Below are 23,385 nucleotides of genomic sequence, written 5' to 3' on the forward strand. Positions count from 1 at the left end.
ACTGAAGCATAATGAAGAATGTGGTACAAACAGGCACTGCAAAGAAGAAGGAAAAAAAAAAAAAACACCCTACACAGATTAGCCCCTATGGAATAGTGATTGGTTGAAAGCAACAGTAAACAATGCACAGAAATGCAACTTAATTATCTCACAATTCCTAACATTCTACCAAAGCCACAAGGAAAGCTTTGATGTTGGCAGCCGAGACAGAGGCGGCAGCAGCAGCCTCTCTCTCCCCTGCTCCTGAAGGAAGATCATTACTAAGAAATCTGCAGCCACTACGGCAGCTGAGCCAGAGAAGAGCAGCAGGATTGATCTGCTGGGAAACCAGGAAGTGGCTATCTGGAAAAAAGTGTCTCTCAGGGGCCTGCCAAGTCAGGGGGTTGGTAAATAAAAAGGGAGCTCTGTGAATTGGCTCGGAGAGGCACCGCTGACCACCAATCCCCAGGGCTAAGTTGAGATAAGCAGGAACCCGGGGCCTGGCAATCCCAGCACTGGCTTGGTGGCACCAGGTGCTCGCTGGATGGAGTCCGGGTGCCCTCCCCTGGCCTCAGACACACACAGTGGGTACTACCTGGTCAAGAAAGCCTCCCTTCATCCTGGTTTTCACCTGAGGTGTCTGCCCAGGGTTTAGGGCAGTGGGGAACAGTCCCAGAGGAAGGAGGACACTTGAATCTGAGTCAAATATCTCTTTTAAGGGTGCTTCTGGTGGACTTCTGGAGAGACAGACTCAGTGGGCACCATATCCAGAAACCCAGTCCCTGAAGCCCCCTTTTTAATCTCTGCTTGTCTGATGCCTTAGGCAGGCTCCTGGCTTTGGTTGGGCCCTGAAGTGCCTTGGAGACTGTGTCTTGGCTCTTCCCCTGCTCATGGGATGGGGAGGCTGTTGTAGTTCCCCAGCAGTTGCCACTGCCCTGTAATAAAATATTTTCTGTTGCTTCCCAGTTCTGGAAGTTTCACCCTGACATTCTGGGAATCAGCCTGGAGTCCATCCCTGACATCTTCCCAGCAGGCTACATTCCCTCATTTCCTGAGATTAGAGATCTTGCGCCCAAGGAGCATCCGAAGAACAGGCTGGTCCGTCCGTATTTCTTTTACTCCTGATTCCACATTTTGATGAAGGGGGGTCACGGAGCCCTCCAAGAGGATATTGGTGAAACTGAGGTAGCCTATACTAGATGCATGACTTCTAGCTGTGGGCTGGGGGCTGGGAAGGGTGGAGACAGTCTCAGTATTGATTATCTTTATTTGGAATGCTGAGCTTGGGAGACTCTGGTGTGTTGGTGCTGGGCAGAGTCTCTCTGCCCAGAACCCTGCTCATTTGGCAGGGCGACTTCCAGAAGTGAACAAAGCCTGTGTCCCTTCTTGCCCCCTCCACCCTCAAACCACCACCCTGTTACTTTCTAGTACATCATCCTGCATGTGACTTGCACGGCTCTTGTCTCATTCTGAAAATATCTGGTTTATTTGTTTATTTATAGTTGACTGTCTAACCCCCTTCCCCACTGACATAGAAATTCCTTGAGGACTGGGGCCTTGTTGGTGCCATTCAGCAATGTAGCCCCAGTGCCTGGCACAGGGCAAGCTCTCCATAAGCATCGGCTGAATGAAAGAACAAAATGCTCAGGCTGCTCCCATAAGAGCCAGGGTCAAGGGCCTCAGGACCACTGTCATCCCTGCCTTGCCTTTGTTGGTCTCATCCAGGAGGTGGGCTGGGCTCATCTCAAATGTCCAACCTCATGATACGAGCGAGGCTGGAGCTCAGACCAATGAGAGGTCTAATGGCATCACAGAAATGCTCCTGGAGTCTCAAGAGGTCACGGAAACACTTAGAGAACACTCACCGAGTGGTTCCAGGCATGGCTCTGAGCCCTGGGTATGCATTCGCTCATTTCACCTTCTCAATGCAGGTTTTTGATCCTGCTAAGGCCACTAAGCAGCCGTGTGGCTGGGATAGTCACTTTCTCTCCTGGACAGCCTTAGTTTTCATCTGTAACATGGTGGTAAATGGGCATTAACCTGGAATACTTGCTAGACAGCAAAGTCTGAAAGGACAGGGACTGTGCATCATTCACAGTTGCATTTCAGTACCTAGCATAATGCCAGTGCATGGTAGGTCCTTAAACATGTTGGGAAATGAGCAAAGTGATTTTCTGTTTAGTTCCATTCCAGGATTCTAAGACTTCTTACCCTAAACCAACCACTGTCCGGCAGTGAGCTGCCCAGTTTCCATCTCCATCTGCTGTTTCCAGCAGCCCCATGTGACCTCAGACTTAGAATCCACCTGGACATTGCCATCAATGTTATAGAAGGTGAGGCTGGAACAGGGCTCAGCTCTGGAGCAGGAGGAAAAGAGGGTTGGCTAGAGCAGGCAGGGGACACCACATTACCCACTTGTACCTGGGGCTCAGCTGCGACCCCGCTTGGATGACAGGCAGTCTCAACGTTGTTGTGATCCCCTACACAACCTGCGTGGAGTACAGATATTCGAAACAAGGGGGTGAGTTAGGCAGGTCAGAACTGATTGTTCTCTTCATTGCGCAGACGTGAAACTAAGGCTCAGAATGGGTAAGTCACTTGCCCAAGGTCACACAGCCATTTAGTGACCAGGCGTCAAAACCAGGACTCCTGACTCAGAGCTGAGACTGCCTTCCCTTTTTCTCCCCTTGTTGCCTTCAGGTTGATCCCACTGGGTGAGGAGGGGGTTGCTGAGGAGGTGGAGTGGGTAGAACTTCCAGGAACCCCATTGCCCCCTTGCAGCCCTGGAGACTGTCCATCAGAGCACCATCTGAGATTCAGGGAGATGGAAGCCATTGGTGACTTTTTACACTTGAATATATAAAGAGGCATTTTTTTTCTTTGTAAAAAGCTATTTGGAAATTGGCCTGGTGCTACATTTTTGCTGAGGACGTCAGATGTGTACACCTGTTCCCTTCAGTTGTCTAATGGCACAAGTGGTTCGCATCTCCATTTGTTTGTTTCCTTGGTGTGCATGCTCTTCAGTCCCTGGGAGCCGGAGGACGCCTGGTGTTACATAAGCACCTCATCAGGATAAACATCCAGCCAGACACGGCTTCCTTCAATGCTCCCACTCAGGAGGGGCACTTATTCCCAACCCCCACATTTCCTCAGAATATAGAGAGAGATTTGTGTTCCTGACAACTGCCCCCTTATTGCCAGATGGGCCCCTGGGAAGAGCTGAGTCCAATCTGGGGCATATCTGGACGCCTTGCTGCACCTGTGATGAAGAAGGGAACTCTTTGACTCTGACCTCCAGCATCTCTCCTGAGCATCCTGGCCTCCCTAATAGCATTTACTTGTTTGCGGAAAGCCTAGTGGGTGCCAGGCTCTGTGCTGGGTGCCAAGGATAGAGAGGAGTGAGCCAGGATCCTTCCTTGGGAAAACCCAAGGTCAAACTGAGGTGACAGTCATGCCAAGGAATCGTGACAAATCAGCGGTGCTATCATTGAGAAATGTATGACGTCTGGGAACCGGGGAAGAAGGAAGTCCTAGCTCTGCCTGGGGCTGTCGATGGCATTTGCACAGGATCCCGAAGGACACGAGCGCATGAGGAGCAGCAGAACAGCTAGCGGAGGGCAGGGCTGAGCCCCCCACCTCTCCTCCTTGCTCACCCAAACAGGCTCTGGCCTGCAGGACTCCCTCCTTCCTTCTTTCATTCTGAGAGAGAAACTACAGCAGGGAAGACCTGGTGGCCTGCGTGCTTCTCCCTGTGCCTCTGTTTCCTCCTCTTTATGACAGAGAAAATGATAATATCTACACAATAGGATTGAGAGGCTATCGTGCAAGTGCTTCAAAGAGCATCCGGAACAAGAGTAAGCCCTGATCAATATGAAAAGTTTTATTGCGATTTTCATTGCTATCAGCACCAGTGTTGCGGGCAAGCTTCCAAGGACCCTAAGCAAATGCCCCAGAGGCATAAATATATTTTTGGTTGCACTTAAATTCTTCACTTCCAACCCAAAAATATCAGGAAGGGCCTTCCTACTCGTTCTTGACTGTGCAATGACAACTCCCTTAGAAGAGGTAGACTTTGACCCCTGGAGCTGCTGGTGAACACCTGAAGGCCTTGGTATGAGTTGTACTGCCTGAGACATAAGTTGGAGCCAGTTGGTGACCTGCTCAGCTGGCAGCTCACTGCATCCAGGTGCTTTTAAGAACTCGACAGATGTAGCTGTATATGATTCCCTGAAGGAGTGGGCCGATGCCACCTGCAACCCAAAGGTTGGGTTGGTAGAGGTCCCGTGGGGACAGTGACCAAGGTGGCCAATGTCTGCTGGGATTTGTGCCTGGTCATCCCACAGCCAGGGAGAGCTACATGGACCTCTCACTGGGCACCACGCCTTGTCCTGGTTTTCAGGACCCCACCACTCAACATTCAGCAGTTGCCCAAGCCAGAAACCTAGAGCACATCCTTGGTGCCCCCTCTCCCTCCCACCACTTCCCTTTTCAAGCCGGCCATTTCTCCAACTGAAACACCTTACAAAGGTACACAGGTCTCTCTCTGCTGCCTCTGTCTTCAGGCAGATCATCATAGCCTTTTGCAACAACTTCCCGCAAGATCTCCTTGCCTCTTTTTTTTTCTGCCTTCCTCCAATCTTTTTCACATATTGAAGCAGGGGCCACCTTTCCACACACAGATCTAGCCAAATCAATCTCCTGTGGGGAGAGGGGGGCTCTCCACAGCCTTTATCTCACATGATGCTCCTGACAGGTGGGAAATTTTGCATTTCACCTCGTCAGCCAAGCCCTCTCTGGCTACCAGGACATGATTCACAAAGCTCCCTCTGCCTGGAGTACTTCCACTCACTCCCTGGCCACTTCCGCTATCAGCCCTGATCCCACAAGGTTTCACAAGGTGCCCTCCTCGCTGCTTGAGGAGTGCCGTGGCCTTGCCTGATGGAGGCACTTAATATGTTGTGCTAGAGGTGCCTGATTACTTGTCAGCTGCCTCTGTTTGCTACTGTTCTAGAAGCACCAAAACGCATATCCCTAACCTGAATAATGCCTGAACAAAGTGGGCAATGGGCAATGGACAGGTGTTGAATGAATGACAATAGAACAAATGAATGAACAATGAAGAGTAAGGATATACCAGAACTGAAAAAAAAGACTTGATTGATACAAAATAACACATCACTGAGGCCATCACCACAGTGGAATCTGAGCATATAATGAGGAGGCAGAGACACAGGATAGAGGCAGGAATCCGTTTGGGGATTGAGCCAGCAGGAACATAGCAAAAGAGAATGGGTTGGGAACCAGCAGAAAGGCAGGTGGACCTCAGAATGGACTGCCCCTTCCTCTCCTGCTCCCCTGCACCCCATCTGTTGTAGATCTCAGCTCCCTGAGAACACAGTCTCATCAATAAAGGGACTTACACTATTTCATAAACTTTCTTTAAATTAAAATCCAGGCAACGCACACACATACACATATACCCCACAGACATCTTTGTCGCTGAAAAGTTGCTCCCTATAAAATAAAAGAAGCTGTTTAAATGTCTTCCTTCCAAGCTAGCCCCACAGAGCTGGAGCTGAGAATACATTAGCCTTTAATGAAGTGAGACTCTCATCTTCCAGGAGACACCTCATTTAGCGCAATTGTTTCAGAGCCATTACAGAAAGACAATTACAAGGAAGCGGGGAGAGTAATTGGAAATGCTGGCAGGAGTTGGGCGAAATGATAATAAATAAAAATATTCAACCTAATAAGCTTCCAGGAGGGGGTGGGATGAAGAAAATCAACATAATTAGAACTGAACCTTAGCAAGGAAAAACAGACAGCAGGGTGGCAAGTGCTCAACTTGTACAGGAAGAAAGAAGTCACATGCCTCCCATGATGACTCCGTGGCTACAGGCCGCTGGCCCCCTCCAGAAGCTGCCAGGGAGGCAGAGGGGTGCCCACAGCCCAGAGCCTGTTGGAGGCTCAGCGAATGCTATTCCCGGCCACAGAAACCTGGATGCATGAAAAAGGCAGGCCCAGCCTGGCACGGCCGGGGGTCCCCCATATGCTGAGAGGAGGCGGAGGGAGGAACCTGGGCCCAGTTGTGCAACATTGGGCAGGAGGCGTCAGCTTTCTGAGCCTCAGTTTCCCCATTTTAGGATGAGGGAGGCAGACTGCGAGAGCTGTAAGTGCTCCATCTATGTTCTATGAAGGCCTGCAGTCTCCTCTGATAGGTGTGTCTTCCTTTCATGTTCATTCCTTATCTGGCAGGTCACCTCTGTAGTTCTGAAATTTCAACACAGGAGCCAAGAAATTAAGCCTAGTGCCTCAGCCTAGACAACCTTGATATAAAAATTACTCTCAACCTCTCTCTACTTTCCTCAGGGAGTAGTGATCCCTCCAGACCTGTGCTAGGCCCAGGTCTTGCCAGTGGAGTCTAGCACAGCTCCTGCAACACAACGGCATTTGTTGAGAGGTCCGTCTCTCTCTGAAAGGCTGTGCACACCAGAGCTCTCGCAGAGGAGAGGATACAAATCCTGGGAATTGTTTCCAAAGAACCCCACCGAAGAGGGAGGGCTGATAGTTGCTGAAGCTGAGTAATGAGTACATGGAGTTCATGATCTATTATTTCTTCTCTTTTTTGAAATCCGTTTGAAAATTTACATTACAAAAATTTCCTTTTTAGTTATTTGTGCTTGTTTTTGAAAAAAAGGAATGTATGTAACTTGAGGTGAAGGGCTTCAAATTTGTCACCCCAAGCTGGGGGTGGTGGCATGCAACTGAAGTCCCAGCTACTCAGGAGGCTGAAGTGGGAGAGTCACTTGAGGCTAAGAGTTCGAGTCCAGCCTGGGTAACATAGTGAAACTCCCATTTCTAAATTTTTTTTTAAAATTTTGTCACACCAATACCTGTCTTAGAACTTGGTACACAGAAGGCACATACAGTTGTTCCTTGGTATCTGCGTAGGATTGGTTCCAGCATCGCACTTGGATACCAAAATCCATGGACACTCGAGTCCATGATATAAAATGGTACTGTATTTGCATAAAACCTATACATATTCTCCTGTATACTTTAAATCATCTCCAGATTACCTATAATACCTAATACAATACAAATGTGATGTAAATAGTTGTTGTACTATATTGTTTAGGGAATAATGACAAGAAAAATCTGCACATGCTCAGTGCAGATGCAGTGGTCCATTTTTCTTTTCTCCAAATACTTTTCATCTGCTCTTGGTTGAATTCATGGATGTGGAACCTGTGGATACAGAGGGCTGGCTACTCTTGTTTACTTGCTGCACCATGGTTCTCTAGGTATATTATTTAGAGGTAAATTATTGAGGACTAAATCAAAGTCAAATTTTAAAATTTTTAAAGATTCTCCAATAGTATTAATCCATTTAAATCAATATAATTCCAGCCAGACGTATTTGCAAGTGGCTGCCATGTGCCAGGCCCTGGAGATTCCCAGGGGAAGGGGATCCCCAGCTGTTACAAAACTCTACCAGTAAAAATTTTTCATGCACCCTCAAGATGTACCCATATAAACATATGTGTGTATATATATGTGTCATATATATTATATATAATATATTGGTTATATATGTTATTTATAATACATATATTATATATGTTATATGGATGGAGGATCACTTGAGGCCAGTTCAAGTTCAGCCTGGGCAACATTGCGAGACCCATCATATAAGACACATCATATACTGGTAGAGAAGTGTGGTTTATATATAAGGTATATATTATAACATATATATGTATTATATATAACACATATATGTATATATGCTGTATATAATGTATGTTATATAATGTATCTTATATGTCTTATATATAATACATATATACATTGTATATAAGCCACACTACTCTTCCAGTATATGATGTGTCTTATAAAACACATTTCAAAAATAAAAATCAAAGTAAAATAAGATTTTTTAAAAATATATAAGAAAAGTTGCAAGATTTTCTTCTCTTACTCCAATGGCCCATCTTGCTTACTCTGTTTTGGAGACTTCTCCTGACAGAGCTGCTGTGCAGAAGTAATTCCAGTCTGCTCAGTATACCAAGCAGAATTTAACACCTGTTTTCCTTTTGCTGGCCATAATATCTAGTTTCCAGTAACTAGTGACAAATTGTGTTCAGGTTCATTAGAACCCTGAAGCAGAAAACTCCAAGCAGTAGAAGAGAGAAAAACCCAGACACCTCCCTCGAGACAAACAAGAAATAGTCCTGTTTACTTGTTCATTTGGGAAACATCTATTGCAAATTTAGAACTTGCCAAGAGCTAGGGCAGGTGAAGTGAGGCCTACAGAAGCATCAGCCATGGACCCTGGACCAACGCAGCCCAGAGGAAATGGACAGACACAGATACACGTGGATGGTCAGTGGCAGGAGGTTCAGGCCAGGGGCTCTGGGAGGAAGAAACTGCCCTACCCTGAAGGATCTTCTTAAAAGACTTTGTGGAGGAGGCAGAACAGGAGCTGGGTGGGAGGAATTTGGCCATGTGGAGAGGGAAGAAAGACTTTGGGAAAAGGAAATGTCCTTGGCAAAGATACAGGGGCAATACATTAAGGGTCATTTCTCTTCTTAGTCTGCACACCTCTGGAAATTCCCATATCTTGAGGCTGGGTAGGGAGACAGCAAATCCTTACTAGAATTGCAAATAACAGAGACATGGAGGGGCTCTCAGACTGAACACCCTGGAAACTAGAGTGAGGCCACTGCTCTTACAGCCTCTCTTCAAGCATTCCAGTGAAGGAGGCTGCTGAAGTTGTCCAACAAAATAAGAATTTATTGAGTGCAAAAGGCTAACGAGAGGGGAAAGCATTCCATGAACCCAGCGTTCTCTTCTACTGCGGAGGGACTGGGCATGGTCGGCCCTGCAGGCGAGGCAGAAGAGATGACCCCAGGGCCTGTGCTGGCTCTAGGACTTCATACTTTGGCTTCTAGTGCCCTTCACTAGAGCTAGGCACCTCTGGTAGAGATGGCATAGAAATGCAGGATGAGGAAGAGTCTCAGGAAGATGCTTAGTGGGCACTGTGCACTCAAGGAAGATGAGCCCAGCACAGATGTGGTCACAGAGGTACTCCTCATCAAGAAACTGGGTTCCAACCAGGTAATCCTGGGGGGTGGAGGGCATTCTAGGCAGAGAAGACCTCATGTGGATAAGCAGAGAGGCACAAAGGGGTACAGAAGCCCAAAATCCTGCCAGGAAAGGCAGATGGTTCTGGGATCTGGCAATTCCAAAGAAAGCAGAAACTGTCGGGGTCTGGGAGGAGACAAGAGGCCCAGGTGTCGCTTTCAGGCTGACCCCGCTGTGCCTAGCACTGGGTACTACACACAGCCGATGATTAACAAATGTGTTTTTATTGTAGATTGTCATTTCTAGGAAGTGAGGGCTGGGATAAGCAATTTATTCTTATAAAGCCCCAGGCAGTGCCACACACTGAGATGCATTTATTAAAGTCTTTTGATGAGACAGTGGGAAGGAGAGAGAACAGGAAAGTGAGGAGGGTGAGCTGAAGCAGGAGTTCCCCATCCTCACCTCCACAGCCTCCCTAATGCCCAGGATCAAATCACAGGATCTAAGAGGGGAAGGTAGATAGGAGCCGTGGAAGAGAAAGCAAAATGCACAGGGATGTCCTGAGTTGCCATCTAGGGTCAAGCATGCCTAACATTTCCCTTAATATTCCCAGCACCCCTGCAGTGTGAGATCATTATTATTCTTTAACAGATGGAGAAACTAAGGCTATGACATGGCTATAGCTGGTCAGAGGGAGGAAGTGGGAGAGCAGGCATTTGAGCTCAAGTTCAGTGTCCCTCCATTGTACCATCTTCCTCTAGATGCTGTGGTCCTGCCCAGACCACAGGGCAAACTGGGGAAGGGGAAAAAAGAGATGGGTGCTAGTAGGGGAAACCCAGCTTCATGTCCCAGGAATAATCCTGCTATGGTTAGAACATTTGTCTCTTCCAAAACTCACATTGAAATAATTGTCAGTATGACCGTATTGGAAGGCAGGGTCTTTAAGAGGTGTTTAGGTCATGAGTGTACCACCTTTATCACGGGAGTGGGTTTGTTATTGCAGGAGTGGGCCCCAGTCCCTCTTGCTGTCTGGTTCTGCCCCTCTCTTTTGTCCTTCTGCCATGTGATGCCTCCCACCATGTTATGACACAGCAGGAAGGTCCCTGCCAGATGCCAGCATCTTAATCCTGGACTTCCCAGCCTCCAGAACTGTGAGAAATTAATTCCTGTTTATTATAAATTACCCTATCTCAATTACCCTAGCAGCAAAAAACAGACTAAAACACCTTCTGTCTGTTCTGCCTGTTCCCTGGAAATCTCTTGGGAAAACCCCAGGAATTGGTGACGTTCTTCTTCCTGGGGTCTGGGGTCCACAGTAGCCTCCTATCTCCTTTCCATCTTGGTTTCTTGCTCCAGTCTTCTTCTACATTTTGCATCTAGAAAGATAGCATTCAACCTTAAAAAAAAAACCCTGGGACTTTCCCAGGCTTGGCATCACTTCCCTCTGAGTAGTTGGGAGTCCTGGATTCTAGTCCAGCCTGAATTTCAGTTTTCCCACTCAGTACTGAGAAACTCAGTGACAAATAAGGCTCAGCAGCCTATGAGCTTCTCCTTCACTCTTCAAACTTCTTTTCCTGTTGCTCCCTGCCCCATCCCTCAAAACATCCCCTTCTCCTGGTGAGTCAGCAGCAGCCTGAGCCTACCCTTCATAGGTCCTCAGAAGTCCCAGGATAAACCATCCTAATGGGGGCAGGCTAGAACCAGGGCCTCTGTACAACCCGGTCAGGGCATGCTGGTCAGGGGATTTGCAGAGGCAGCACAATTCCTGATTCAAAGCCAAGTCCAACTGCCTCATTTGAGAAAGACCTCCAAGTGCAGTGGAAAGCACACATTGGAGTCATGTAGACCCAAGTCTGAATCCCAGTGGCTCTGCCGTCTAGCAGTGGAATCTTGAATGTGTTGCCTGGCCTTCTGAGCTCCAGTCCCTGGGTCATCCTGACTCAGGGCTGGTGGACGGTGACCACAGATAGCGTCTGTGAAGCACTTGGCACAGGCCTACCACACAGCAGAAACTATTCTCTGATGCCTCCTAGGCTAGTGTATTCCTGAAGCATAACACTTGACAGTCATGGGGATGACACGGTGTAAGGGAGGAGAAGGTGCTGCCCATGCTCAGCCAGTCACCAAGGCTGAGTAGTTTCAAGATAAAACAAACACACCTTCCAGCATGGAAGGGCTCCCCCAGGGAGAGACCCAGAGGGGTTGCTTTAATTTGATACACTTTTTAAAAAATTGGGTTTAAAGTTATAAAACAGCAACAGTGAACTCCTGCCTCTGCAGGTACATGGTCCCAGGTGGGGAGCTGTGGCATTAATTAAATTTACCCAACATCCCCCACAAGACCAGGCGGTCCCAAGCCTAGACACCACCACCCCCCGTGTGGTCTCCTGCACAGGAATTGGGTCCTCACAAGTCCCAGCCTGGAAAAGGATCCACCTTGTAGACTAGTCTCACAAGCACCCCACCCTCCCCCAGATGCCCACCCCAACCTAGCCTAATTCGGTCCTAAGTATTCCTAAGGTGCCTTCCAATTTCCCGCTGTAATAAATGGCACAGAATGCAAATGGAGGTGGATGTGGGACACAGATGTTTGCACTAATTTAATTGAGGGAACACCTTGGATTAAACACTTTGCAAAACACTCACAAATAGGTTCAGTGCATTTGGTAATGAAAAGCCTCCCAGCCCCCTGGCACTTTGCTGAGGCTGCCTGGGGCTGGGAGTGGGAGGGCATGGGGGGAGAGGCCCAGAACAGGCAAGAGACAAGATGCCTCCAACTCAGGGGGAAGGCGAGGGAGCCAGGTCCTTGGGAGGGCTTACAGCAGATTCTCCCCAGCTGGGGCCAACCCCACCAAGAGACAGATCTGGAAGGGCTGGGGATTAGGGTAGGCAGTGTCTGCATGCCCAGGTGGGGAACTGCTCACCTCTAGAGGTCAGCAGCAGGCAGATGCCTCTCCATCCTCAGGTCCATCCCCAGGCCCTGTGACCCCAAGGAAGATCAGCCTCGCTGACATTTGGAGCATGAGGTTCTCTGGGAAACGTGGGGGTGATTTGCAAGGCATTACTGATCTTTCTGCAGCTTCTTCTTCCTCGCCTTCCCCTGTAGCTCAAGGAGCTTCAGAAGCTCCAATCCTGTGCAGCTATCAAGCTCGGACCCTTCCCTTCACCTTTCATCCTTCCATCCATTCATCCACTTGGCTCTGGGGCTCCAGCAGTGAGCAAAGCCCAGTACCTGCCCTGGCAGTGCACACTGGGAAGGGAGGCAGGCATTGAGTCTCAGGTACACTGTGATAGACTCCCTCATGGCAGCAAGCTTGGTAACCTGGATGCCTGGAAACAGTGCAGCAACTACAGCACAAGAGCTGAAAAGACCAGTGGAGAAAAGGGCACAAAGCATCCCTGGCAGAGGGAACAGCATATGCAAAGATAACGAGGTATGGAGTCCAGGCAATGGCAGAGACTCAGGAAGACCATTTCCATGGGCCCACTTGGGGGACAGGTGGCTTAACTGAAGATGGCCCACTTTGCCAGACTCATCCTCCCACCCCAGGGAAGGTCCACCAGGAAAGGGAGAAGGCAGGGGCCTCTGGGTCGAGCCTCCAGGCCCTGAAAGCTCCCACTGTTGGCCAAATCTAGAATCAGTTCCTATAATTGCTCTGCAAGTCCCAGAGTTCAAAGCAGGCCTGGATGATTTTTCATTCCTGAAAAGAGAATCCCTAATTTTCAAACACGGTGATCACTTCAAGTGTAATAACCATTATAGTAATAACCTCTTATATTTATGCAGTGCTTTATACTTTATAAAACACTTTCACATATCTCTTTTAGTCCTCCACCATCAACCCTTTGAGAAAGAATAGGAAATATTATTATTCTTGCTTTCTAGATGAGAAAATTAAACCCCAAGTTCCCGGCTAAGTAAATAACAAAACCCAAGTCTGTCTGACACCAAAATGCAAACTTGTTCAATCCTTCACATATGCATTGCATTCACCAAGCGTTTGTTGAGCACCTACTGTGTACCTAGAAACAATACAGGCTTAGCAGAGCATGATGGGGATGTTAGTATGATTACAAGCCTAGATAAAGAGACAGACCATGGACAGATGTGCCCCAACAAAGAGCAACAAGCAGAGCATGAAAACTCAGGAGCCAAGAAGGACACAAAGTCACTCTCCTGAAAGACTGCCTTCCTCACACACAACCCTCCCTCCTCCCTCCCCTGGCCTGCATTGCCCAGGAAGACCTGAGCCATTTCCCCTGGGCTGCCCCATCCCCAGCATGGAATGCCAACTCCTCCATTCCTGACGTCCCCCACCAGCTGGGCAGCAGTCCAGAACCAGTAGCCAAAGGTCACCCTGCAGGGCTTGTGCACCACTCAGGCCCCCAGCACATGCAGACACACACAGGCAGGTATACACGGGCATCCCAGCACATCCATGAGCCCTGGCGTCATGGGGAGTGAGAATAGGGCAACTCCCAGGGCAGCTTAAGTTCCAGTAAGGATGGATGGGAGGATGGGAAGGAGGGGATATGGGGAGAGGAAACTATGAAGTATAGGAGTGTTTAACCTCTCTACAAGTAGATGCTCCTGGGTCCCCCAGTGGGCCCAGTCAGGGGGACCCAGTTACAGACCAACACTGTCTTGCCCTATAATGACAACAGGCAAGCCTCAGTTCCCTCTGCAAAAATAGTACCCACCTCACATGTGAGCATGTGTGAAATGAGACAGTGGCACGCCAAGCTCAGGGTCTCCACATGGACAGGGAACCACAGATGAAGTGCCCCTCCTCGCCCTGTGAGATTAATGTAATGAATGGATGGGCAGCTACCTCTGCATGGCCTCAGCAGAAATCGGTCTCCTGCCCCCCACCCCCACCTTCACTGTCCATGCTGGAGCTTGGGGGGCTTAACTGGAGAGTGCTTCTCCATCACTCCACCACCTTCTCCTTGAATCACACATTCATCCTTTCTCTTCATCAACCTCGTAGGGTGCCGGTTATGGCCAGGAACGATTACAAGGTACTGGGATTGAAAGATGAATGGGATTCAATTGTTCACTTGGATAGACGGACTAGTAATTATGTTGGAGTCTTGTGATGGTCTACAGGCAAAAGAATGCAGCAGCATAGGGATCGGGGAGGCAGGGAAGTCCTGTAAGGAGGAAGCCACAGAGGAGATAAATGAGCAAGGGGTGCCCAGGCTGAGGTTAGTCCAGTTAAGCAGCATGTGCAAAGGCACCGAGGCATAAAAGTACACAGAGTATTTGTTGGAGGAGATTGAGCAGCCTGGCATACTTGGGATATCACCTGTAGGGGTGTGCGTGCACCTTACTGTCCGTATTTACAGGGATGGGAAGCAGCTAGGGCGTGAGAGATGAAGTTGGAAAAGTAGGCCAGGGTTGAATTGTGAAGCCCATGGTCAGCCAGTCCAAGGAAGCCGAACTTCAACCTGTGGATAGCAAAGAACCACTGGGGGTGGTCCAGCATGGGGATGGCGTGGACACATGTCACAGCAGCATTAATTAGGCTCCAGCTATTGCAAGCACAGCACTAGGCTCCTCCAGACACAGGAGGCTCTCCTTGGCTGGCTCTGATGATAAATGAATCTAACAAGGTATTTTCCTCTTTGATTCATGCAATTATCCCTGGAGAAATGGCTAGCTTTGGAGCAATTTGTCGTCTCTGAAGAGCCAGCCTAGCTGGCTAACTGCAAATGAAAGAGGAGGGGATCCTACACCATCACCAGCCCTCACAGCCAGGGACACTGGGAGCAGCACTTGGAAACCCTTCAGAACCTCCTTATAAGCTTCCTGGTTCTCTCTTCCAGGATTTGAGAAGAACCTGAGAATGAGTAACGGAAGTGACAGGCACCACAGAGAAAGAAAAGAGAAGGAAATTCTTTCAGGCTGGACAAGGATTTACAATTGCATTCCTGTGGATAAAGAAAGGAGATTTGGGTGGTGGCAGCAACCTTGCAGCTTCCAAACTCTGCTCAAAGCCTCTTGCCCTGCTCACAGCAGGAAAGGGTCTTTCCCTCCACCTTTTCTCTCTCCTCCCTCCTTCCCAGCTCCTCTCCAGAAAGGTTTACGGAGAAGACTCCAAATAGCCCCCTCTCCTGCAGGCATAGTCACACCAACTGAAAGGAGATTTAATTAGCAAAATCTCGTTAGGCAAACGAAATTATCCGTAAGACAATACTCTTCTGGACAGGGGGTATGATTAAACAAAGCCATTAATTGAGAGAGTCGCCTTGGCAGCTCCCCGAGGCGTTCATCTCTGGGCAGGCTCCACTCTGCCTCCTTGGGCCAGGGGAACAGACTCTTTGCCTCCTTTCCTGCCCGGTCCACCCCCTCCCCACTCCATCTCACTCTTCCGGGGCGCCTCCAGTTGGGGCTGCAGACCTCGGCATCTCATCAATCGGCCTCTCTGCCGCCAGATTCCTGCTAAAGTGCCTTGATTGCATAATGTCTATTTGCATAATGTAAATTGCAATCTCCTAGCTCAGGAGGCAGGAATCACAGAACAGCCATTATTTTTTACCACTCCACAAAAATTCTACATTTAGAAAGCAGATTTGCAGCTCAGAAAGCCTAAATCTGAATTCCCCAGAAATGCCATTAAATCACACCAATTAAGCCGGACCAACGAAAAGCCCTCGTCACTGCTCTCTGTACACTCAAGGACTCCCAACCTAGATGGAGGCCATGAGAACCGGGAGGCTGGGGCCACAAGGCTGGAGGCAAAGCCAGAAGAGGCAGGAAATTCTGTCTTATAAACCTTAGCACACACCCTTCGAGCATAGGTTTCCATCAAGATCTGGTCGAGTGGGGTGGAACGAGCCTGCTGTTCATTGCCTGATTTCTTGTGGGCACACTGTCTGTCTGTAGACGCAATCTACGGAGGATAGAGAGTGTGTGAAGAAGAAACCTCCACCTTTCGCAAAGGTAATGGGAAGATCCAAAGTGTTTCACATGGGGTAAAACATCTGCCCTTTTAGTGGTTTTTTAATAACCTTTCTCTCTCCTTTCAAGTCCCCTCCAGCCAACTGAAAGAAAAAGTGAAGACAAACCCTACTCAGGCCAGGCTGGGCTGGCTGGCTTCTGAGCTCTTTTTGACAGCTGTTTCCTTAGGGGTCACTGGGGTGAGGGGTGAGTCACAAGGCCTTTGGAAAGGGGGCATTCCCTTAGACAGCCAGCCAGGATGCCAGTTTCTCTGCAGCAGTATACCTGGCTAGTGTTTTGCCTCTTTATTGCTCATTCAATATTCATTTGTCAAAGGGCAAGACGCTAATGTGTATTATTAAAATATCAATAGTTTATGAGTGAACTTTTATGAAGACTACAGTTAAAGCCAAGATTCTTGACTGTCTCTGTCAGAAGCAATGGAAAGGAATAGCCTTTCTTTCCAATTCCACTTTTTATTTATTTACTGGGTGAGTGGATGGCTGAGCCCTTAGTGAGTACCTATTGTGTGCCGAGAATGGCTCTAGATACATGCACATGCAGGATTTCATTGAGCTCTCATAGCAGTCCTGGGAAGTATATACAACCCCATTTCCATTCCAGAGAAGAAGAATCCAAAGGCCAAAGGGATGTGCCCAGGATCACAGGGGTGCTAAGGCTGGGCTTCAAACCTGAGCTTTGTACTTCAAATCCAACATTCTTCTCCCAAGCTGAAGCCTTGAAAATCTAAATGATCTTTAGGTTTGTATGCGTCTGTTTCCTTCATGTGCCCAAATTAAATGTTAGTTTCCTGACCCAAGTTTCACAAAAGGGGACAGAACAGGAAATCATTCCATACTTTCACCTAGACTCAACTCCATAAATTACACCTACTTAGATATATCTAAGCAAGTTCCCCAAATCTCATCTGCACATTTGGAATCTTAGAAATGAAGGTAACATTGGGAGTTTTACAGAGAAGTAAACTGAAGCTCTTAGTGTCATACAAGAAAACAGTGTAAGCCTCAAGAATGGAGAGTCCTAAGTTGAATTTCAACTCTGTCACTTCCTAGGGTATTCCCCTTGTTCTCTGAGCCTCCTCTCCTCTTCTGTAATAGAGATGATAACAGCATCCCATAACATAGTGTGAGAGTTCAGTGAGAAAATGCACCCTAAGTGTTTGCATAATGCCTAGCATGTAGTAAGTGCCCAATAAGTGTTCATTTCTATTAATAATTAATGTTAAGCTGATGTGGAAGAACCTAAGACTCTCCCTCCAAATTCCAGCACTTTTTATCGAAACCAAGTCCACTCACCCCTCTCGTCCCTGCCCCCTCCCCTTTGGTGTTAGCCTTCTCAGATCTCTGCCCTTTGGGGATATGGGCTTGTTCTGTTTCTACTCTTTGGTTGCTTGTGTTTTTTCTCTATCCCCTTAAGTCACAACAAGGCACCCAGGGCACCTAGATCCTCTTCCAGGATTTAGCTGCGTCTGGGTCAAAAAAATGGCAAAGGAAAGAGACTTGAAGGGCACAACCTCCCCAGGACATAGTATGTGGCAGAGAGGAAGGAAGGAGAGCAGGGGACATGAGGTCAGGGAGGAAGGGCTGCCCAGAATTCCCCAGCTACAGCACAGCCCGTTGTAGCATCTTAAATCCTGACCCTCGTGTGAAACCTACCCCAGCTTGGACGTCTACGGGGATGGAGGTACATGGAGCCCTGAATGTGAAAGAAGGGCTCAAGGCTTGTGGAGTCCTAGCTCACAGTCTAAGACTCCTCCATACCTGACACTTGAAGCTGTGAGTTGCAGACTCAACTCACTCTTCCTGAGATGGACCCTGAGGTCGAAGCTTCTACCAGCTACAGGACTTGCTAACACCAGCATGGCCTGCCCAGGAAGGAATCCTTGCCTCATCTCCAGGGGCCGTTTCAACTCAAACATTCTGTGAATCAAGGGACAGTTTAATTTATCTAAAGCAGGGGTTCTTTCGGCTGTCTTTCCAGGGGAAACAAATCCCCCCAAAGAACGGGTCCTTTTATTCTTTCTGGGAAACTGATGAGGCTGTGCCGTGCCAGACCACTAACTTGATGAGTACTAATTGTGGTAGGTTGTATTCTCTAAAGATGATTGCAACAAGATACATCCTATTCCTCACACTATTCGTTCAATGTGTTGTTGATACTCCTTGGAGAGATGGAGGAGAGGGTGTTTATGTTCCCTTCTCTTAAACCTAGGTAGACCTTTGCAACTGCCCCAGGTGAGAGAATGCAGTGACTGTGATGCTGCTTGCCTTTGAAGGGCAGGTCATAAAAGGCAACACAGCGTCCACTTGGCTTTTGCTGTCTCTTCGATGCTCACCCTTGGAATCAGGCTGCCATACTGTGAGGAAGTTCAGGCCAAGTGGAGCTGTCACATGGGTCTGGCCAAGACAGTCCAGCCAACCTCTCAGCCAACAGCTAGCATCAAAGCCCAGAATGGCGAGGGAGTGAGCCTTTGGATGATTGCAGCATCTAGCTTTTGAGCTGCCCCCACTGAGATTCCATGGTGGCGCCTGGTAGCACAGAGACAAGCTGCCCCACCATGCCCTGTCCGAATTCCTGACCTGAAGAACAAATGATGTTAACCCATTCTGTTTTGGGTGATTTGTTACGTAGCCTAGAAATGGGATACCATTAGAATTAACTGGGAATATTTGCTGTTTCCCTCTCAAATCCAGCCCTCACTGGCCTTGTCTCTGAAACTTCAGACTTTTAGGCTCTTCCCTCCTCAACTAGTCCCTGTCACTCTCAGCCCGCCTCCCCCTCTCCTCTTCTTCCTTTCCCTCCAAAAGGCAGGATCCCCATGCCTGAGGCTGCCCTGGTAAACCACTCCCTGAAAGATCATTTGAATCTTCCCATTTCAGAGCCCTGGGACCTGAAGAAACCTGCATTTCCTGGCTCCTCACTGCAGGCCCAAGACTGTGTCCCTGCCAGGGGGCTTTCCTGGGGTGTGGTGGCCAAAGCCGAAGCCGAGGTGCCCTGCTGCCCTCAGGGATGGGGAAAATGTGCAGGCCAATTTCCCCCATGCTCTCAGCTCTCATTAAGGTTCACGCTCAGCTTGTTCCTCATACTTGACTTGACTTATGAGGTCCCTCTAACCTCCGATGCGAGGAGACATTGATTCTCACAAAGGTCATTATCTTCTAGTCTGCCCCTCTGCCCACCCCCACCCCACCTCCTAGGCAGGCTTTCCTGGAACAGGATGGAGGGAGGCACCCTTTCCCCCAACCCCTGGTCTGGAGATCCGACTGCTCCGGAGCAGGGCTGCAGAGGAGGTGCCCCGGGAGCCCAGGCCCGTCAATCACACAGGCGACCAGCGCTGAATCGCAGGCCATTAGGCGGGAGGACCGGCGCCCTGCTCACTCACCGGGCAGCCATCGGCAGGATGTTAGCCGATCGCAGGGCGGCCATTCTTATGATTTATTCAAATACTCATTACAGTCAATCTATTTTTACACAGAGGTGAAGATGTGCGCTGATAACGGTTAATCATTTATAATTCCATGGACTGGTTGGAAGCCAATGTACTATCAAAGTCGCCGCAGCGGCAGCTCAGCCTCAGATAGCTCCAGAAGCAGGGTGGGGAAGCTATGCAGGCCCAGGGCAACCCAGTCATCCAGGTAACGTTCACTAAAGAGCGACTAGGCTGAGGGTGCAGTGGGAAGACCAAGAAGTAGGAATCCCCGACTTCACCCACCAGGAGCTCACGGCCTCACTGGAGAGGGCATGGTAAAGTGACAGCCAGAGGTGGGGACAGATGCTGGGGACAGGGGCAGGGGCAGCGCCTGTGAATGCTGAGGAATTTCAGGAGGGGGGCAATCACTTCCAGCTGGCATTACCAAGGAAGGCTCCACGAAGGAGGCTGGACTTAGGCCAGATCCCACAGGTGGGTAGACTTTTGCCAAGTGGGAAGAACCAATATGAGCAAATTAGCCTAAGTAAGAGGTCGAGTTATTACTGGGCTGATGGAAGGAGCGGTCAGCAGCATTTCCTTTTTTCTCCCTCACGCCTCCCCAGAAATAACCAGATGTAAGAGCTATAAGCTTGCCCAGTTTGAGAACTGATGTTGCCACTTCCTCCTCTCGCTGCCTCCCAAGCTTAGCCCACAGGCAAGAGTGGCTGGGGTCTGGGTCGGCCTTGCAGACTCAAGACCTTCCTTCTCCAGCACTCATGACACATGTAACACATCAAGTCTACCTTAATGCACAATCAATATAGTCTAATTAAATAGGATGTCATATTACAGGGCCTCTTTGTCACATTCAGACATAATCTAATTAGAGCTCCACTGTATTTTACATTCTGACTAGCTCATTGTTGAGTGTTTCTCTTGCACAATGCATGGCTGTTAAAGATCAGGTTCAGGGCTGGTCTTCAACCCATAACCTTATTGAGTCAGCATGGAAAATGCCAATCAAAGTTACTTACAGTTCACAGCCCCTTTTCTGGTGAGCGGCATGGAGGACAGAAAGCCTCAGAAGTCCTGCTCCAGACTTCACCTGCCAATGAAAGGAAACATCTTTATAGACTATGTAAGATGCTGCAGAAGTAAAAGCCAGGGTGGGGATGGGGGTAAAATCCCCAATCCAGGCGGATTTGGCTCAGGAAAAAGGCCAGGGCTGGTAGACATGTGCCTGCAGTGCTGAGTGAGAAAGCTTCCTAGCAAGGGACTGCTGGTGCAAAACCACTATTGTTTAGAGAGCTAACCAGGGCAGAGTGAGAGGATCATGCCCTCCTCCACCTGCTTGGTGCCTCCACTTCTTAGGACTTGTATCCCCTTCCCTATAGGACTACCAGAAGGAAAAAAAAAAAGGCTCGTGGTTGTCAAGTGCCCTGAGCTGACCAAGGCAATAATTAATTACTGCTGCCTCCTGCCTGTTGGAAGACCCCATGGAGGGGAACAAAGCAGAAAGGCCCCTGTGAAACTTTGCAATCTTGACAGGGAAGGCTGCAAAAACACAAGCAAACAACAACACTGACCCTGTTGTCTACCACAGAAATATGAAAGTCCTGCTGCAGAAGAGAACTTGCAAGTAAAGGTGAAGAGTCCAATAGGGCAGGAAGAAAAATGTGCATGGAGAAGAATAATGGGGCAAGACTGGAAAGATAAAAAATCTGACTGCTTTTAAGTCTTTCTGGGATAAAACATTTTTTGTAAAAATAAAAACCGTCGGCCGGGCGCGGTGGCTCAAGCCTGTAATCCCAGCACTTTGGGAGGCCGAGGCGGGTGGATCACGAGGTCAAGAGATCGAGACCATCCTGGTCAACATGGTGAAACCCCGTCTCTATTAAAAATACAAAAAATTAGCTGGGCATGGTGGTGCGTGCCTGCAATCCCAGCTACTCAGGAAGCTGAGGCAGGAGAATTGCCTGAACCCAGGAGGCGGAGGTTGCGGTGAGCCGAGATCACGCCATTGCACTCCAGCTTGGGTAACATGAGTGAAACTCCGTCTCAAAAAATAAAAAATAAAAATAAAAATAAAAATAAAAACAGTCAACACATATTTATCAGTTGTCTCCTCTGTGATCTACACATGCTGAAGCAGCAGAAATAAAATCCATGGGTCCTGTTATAAAAGCACTACCTCCACATCGCTGGAGAAGGGAGATCACCCGTGTAAAAGAACGCCCAATAAGGCCAGACTGTATATGAAGTTGTGCTAAAGTGCAAAGTAGCGATGCCTATTCTCTCTCCACAGAGACATGAAGCCTGCAAGAGTTGGAGACTCAAGGGATTTTTCACCAGGAGGTGGAATTTGAATGGGTTCTTGGCAGACTGGACAGACAAGAATTGGCTGGTGGGAGGAAGGAAGAGGGCATTCCAAAGAAAGGGGCTCTCTGAGCAAGGGCCAGGAGCAGGAGAGCATGGAGGGCCCTGCGATGACACAGAGACTGGTCTGCCTGGAAAACACTAGAGGAGAGGGTAATGCCAGCTCAGCAAGGTGGGGCCAGAGCATCTAGGGGTTTTGGTGTCAGGTAATAGAGGGCAGGCTGGCCTGTGGCTCGCAGAGACATTGAAGTTTGTTCATTCAGCAAGGACTTGACATCATGTAAAGCCTCACATGTCCTGGGCCTCTTTAGTACTTTCCCTTTAATTAAGACGAGCAAGTCTTTTTGGAAGAAGGTGGAATTTTAGTTAGGATTCAGGCATGGGGTATAGTGAGATGTGCTGAGGAAAACAAATTGTCTCTCTTGTTCATGATGACTTCCTCGAGGCAAAGGCATTTCCTCTGGGGCTGTGTCCTTATACCTGCATGATCAAGGTTTACAGATCATGGAGGCACCTCAGAGGTAGGACCAGACCACTGGACTACAAACCACTGAGGAAAAGGACCATGTCTTCTGCATCTTTATATCCCCAGAACCTAGCAGAGCGCCCAGCCTGTGCTGGGCTCTCAGTAAATATCTGCTGAAATGTTGAATGGTGGACTCTGATCATTCCAACCAGAATCCACCACCAGCACCTCAGAACCAACCTGGCTGGCAATGGGTTCCAACTTGTATTATTCTAAACTACTTACATATTACTACTGAGCATGATATGAACTCAGCACATGAAGTCTCTAGATTAAATTACATGGAGCTGTATGCTGTATCCCTGCCCTCTGGGACTGTCCGTCTGAGATACCAGTGACTTGAAAGAAGATATGGCAGACTTTCCATGTGCACATGACGCAAGGTTGAGAAAGGTAACTACTGTGCTGGAGGGTTAGATTCAAGATCATCATAAAACTTTTAGCAAGCTAAAATAACAGGCCAAAAGGAAAAAGTCCATTTTTCCTATACCCGTTTTTATTTCTTGCACAATAACATCCTGACAACTACAAATAAAACAATTTTGAAAATAAAGAAAAAATGCTCACAATCTCATTACTCTAAACCATCAGATTAGTGCATCCTATGTCCACATGCAATCCCACTTTTTTTTTACAGACCCTTTTGGAGGAAAGATTTGACAAGAATAAATATACCAAATCCCTCTCTTACATTTAAAACAAAACAAAACAAACACAGAATGGGGTGGCCCAGTTTGAAAAAAAAAAAAAAGACCTATATTATTTGATTTAAAATCCAAGGTCAATTTAATGAAAGTTGCTAGGTGGAAAAACATAAATAAATAAATAAAATAAAATAAAATCCAAGGTCAAAATGAGTCCAAGGTAGGATATTGTTGCCAAACTCACTAAATGTGAGTTCAGATTGCATTAATAGCCATACAGTACCAATTGAAGGGTGAATGATCTCCTCCACTCTGAGCTTAACAATTTGTATTAATCCTGTATATAGTTAGAGCATCATATTTTAAGAACTTTGACAATATGAGTAGAAGAGAGAGGTGA

The 23,385-nt window shown here is 48.1% G+C and overlaps 1 protein-coding gene across 6 annotated transcripts in view; it reads right to left on the reverse strand.

Moving 5' to 3' along the window:
• The window catches only part of PKNOX2 (PBX/knotted 1 homeobox 2), a 267,999-nt gene that overhangs the window by 176,523 nt on the left and 68,091 nt on the right, over nucleotides 1–23,385 (reverse strand). For 4 of the 6 annotated variants that reach the window (XM_017523819.1, XM_037736405.1, XM_017523828.2 and 1 more), the window contains exon 2: nucleotides 20,474–20,544. The exons of 1 other annotated variant lie outside the window; for it this stretch is intronic. The gene's annotated coding sequence lies outside the window, so the exon portion shown is untranslated. Of the gene's footprint in view, nucleotides 1–20,473; nucleotides 20,548–23,385 lie in introns of those variants that run through there. One more of the 6 variants, XM_037736404.1, reaches the window with a different exon arrangement.

This window comes from Cebus imitator, unplaced genomic scaffold (genome assembly GCF_001604975.1).
Source record: "Cebus imitator isolate Cc_AM_T3 unplaced genomic scaffold, Cebus_imitator-1.0 Scaffold0, whole genome shotgun sequence".
NCBI classification, from domain to species: Eukaryota; Metazoa; Chordata; class Mammalia; order Primates; family Cebidae; genus Cebus; species Cebus imitator.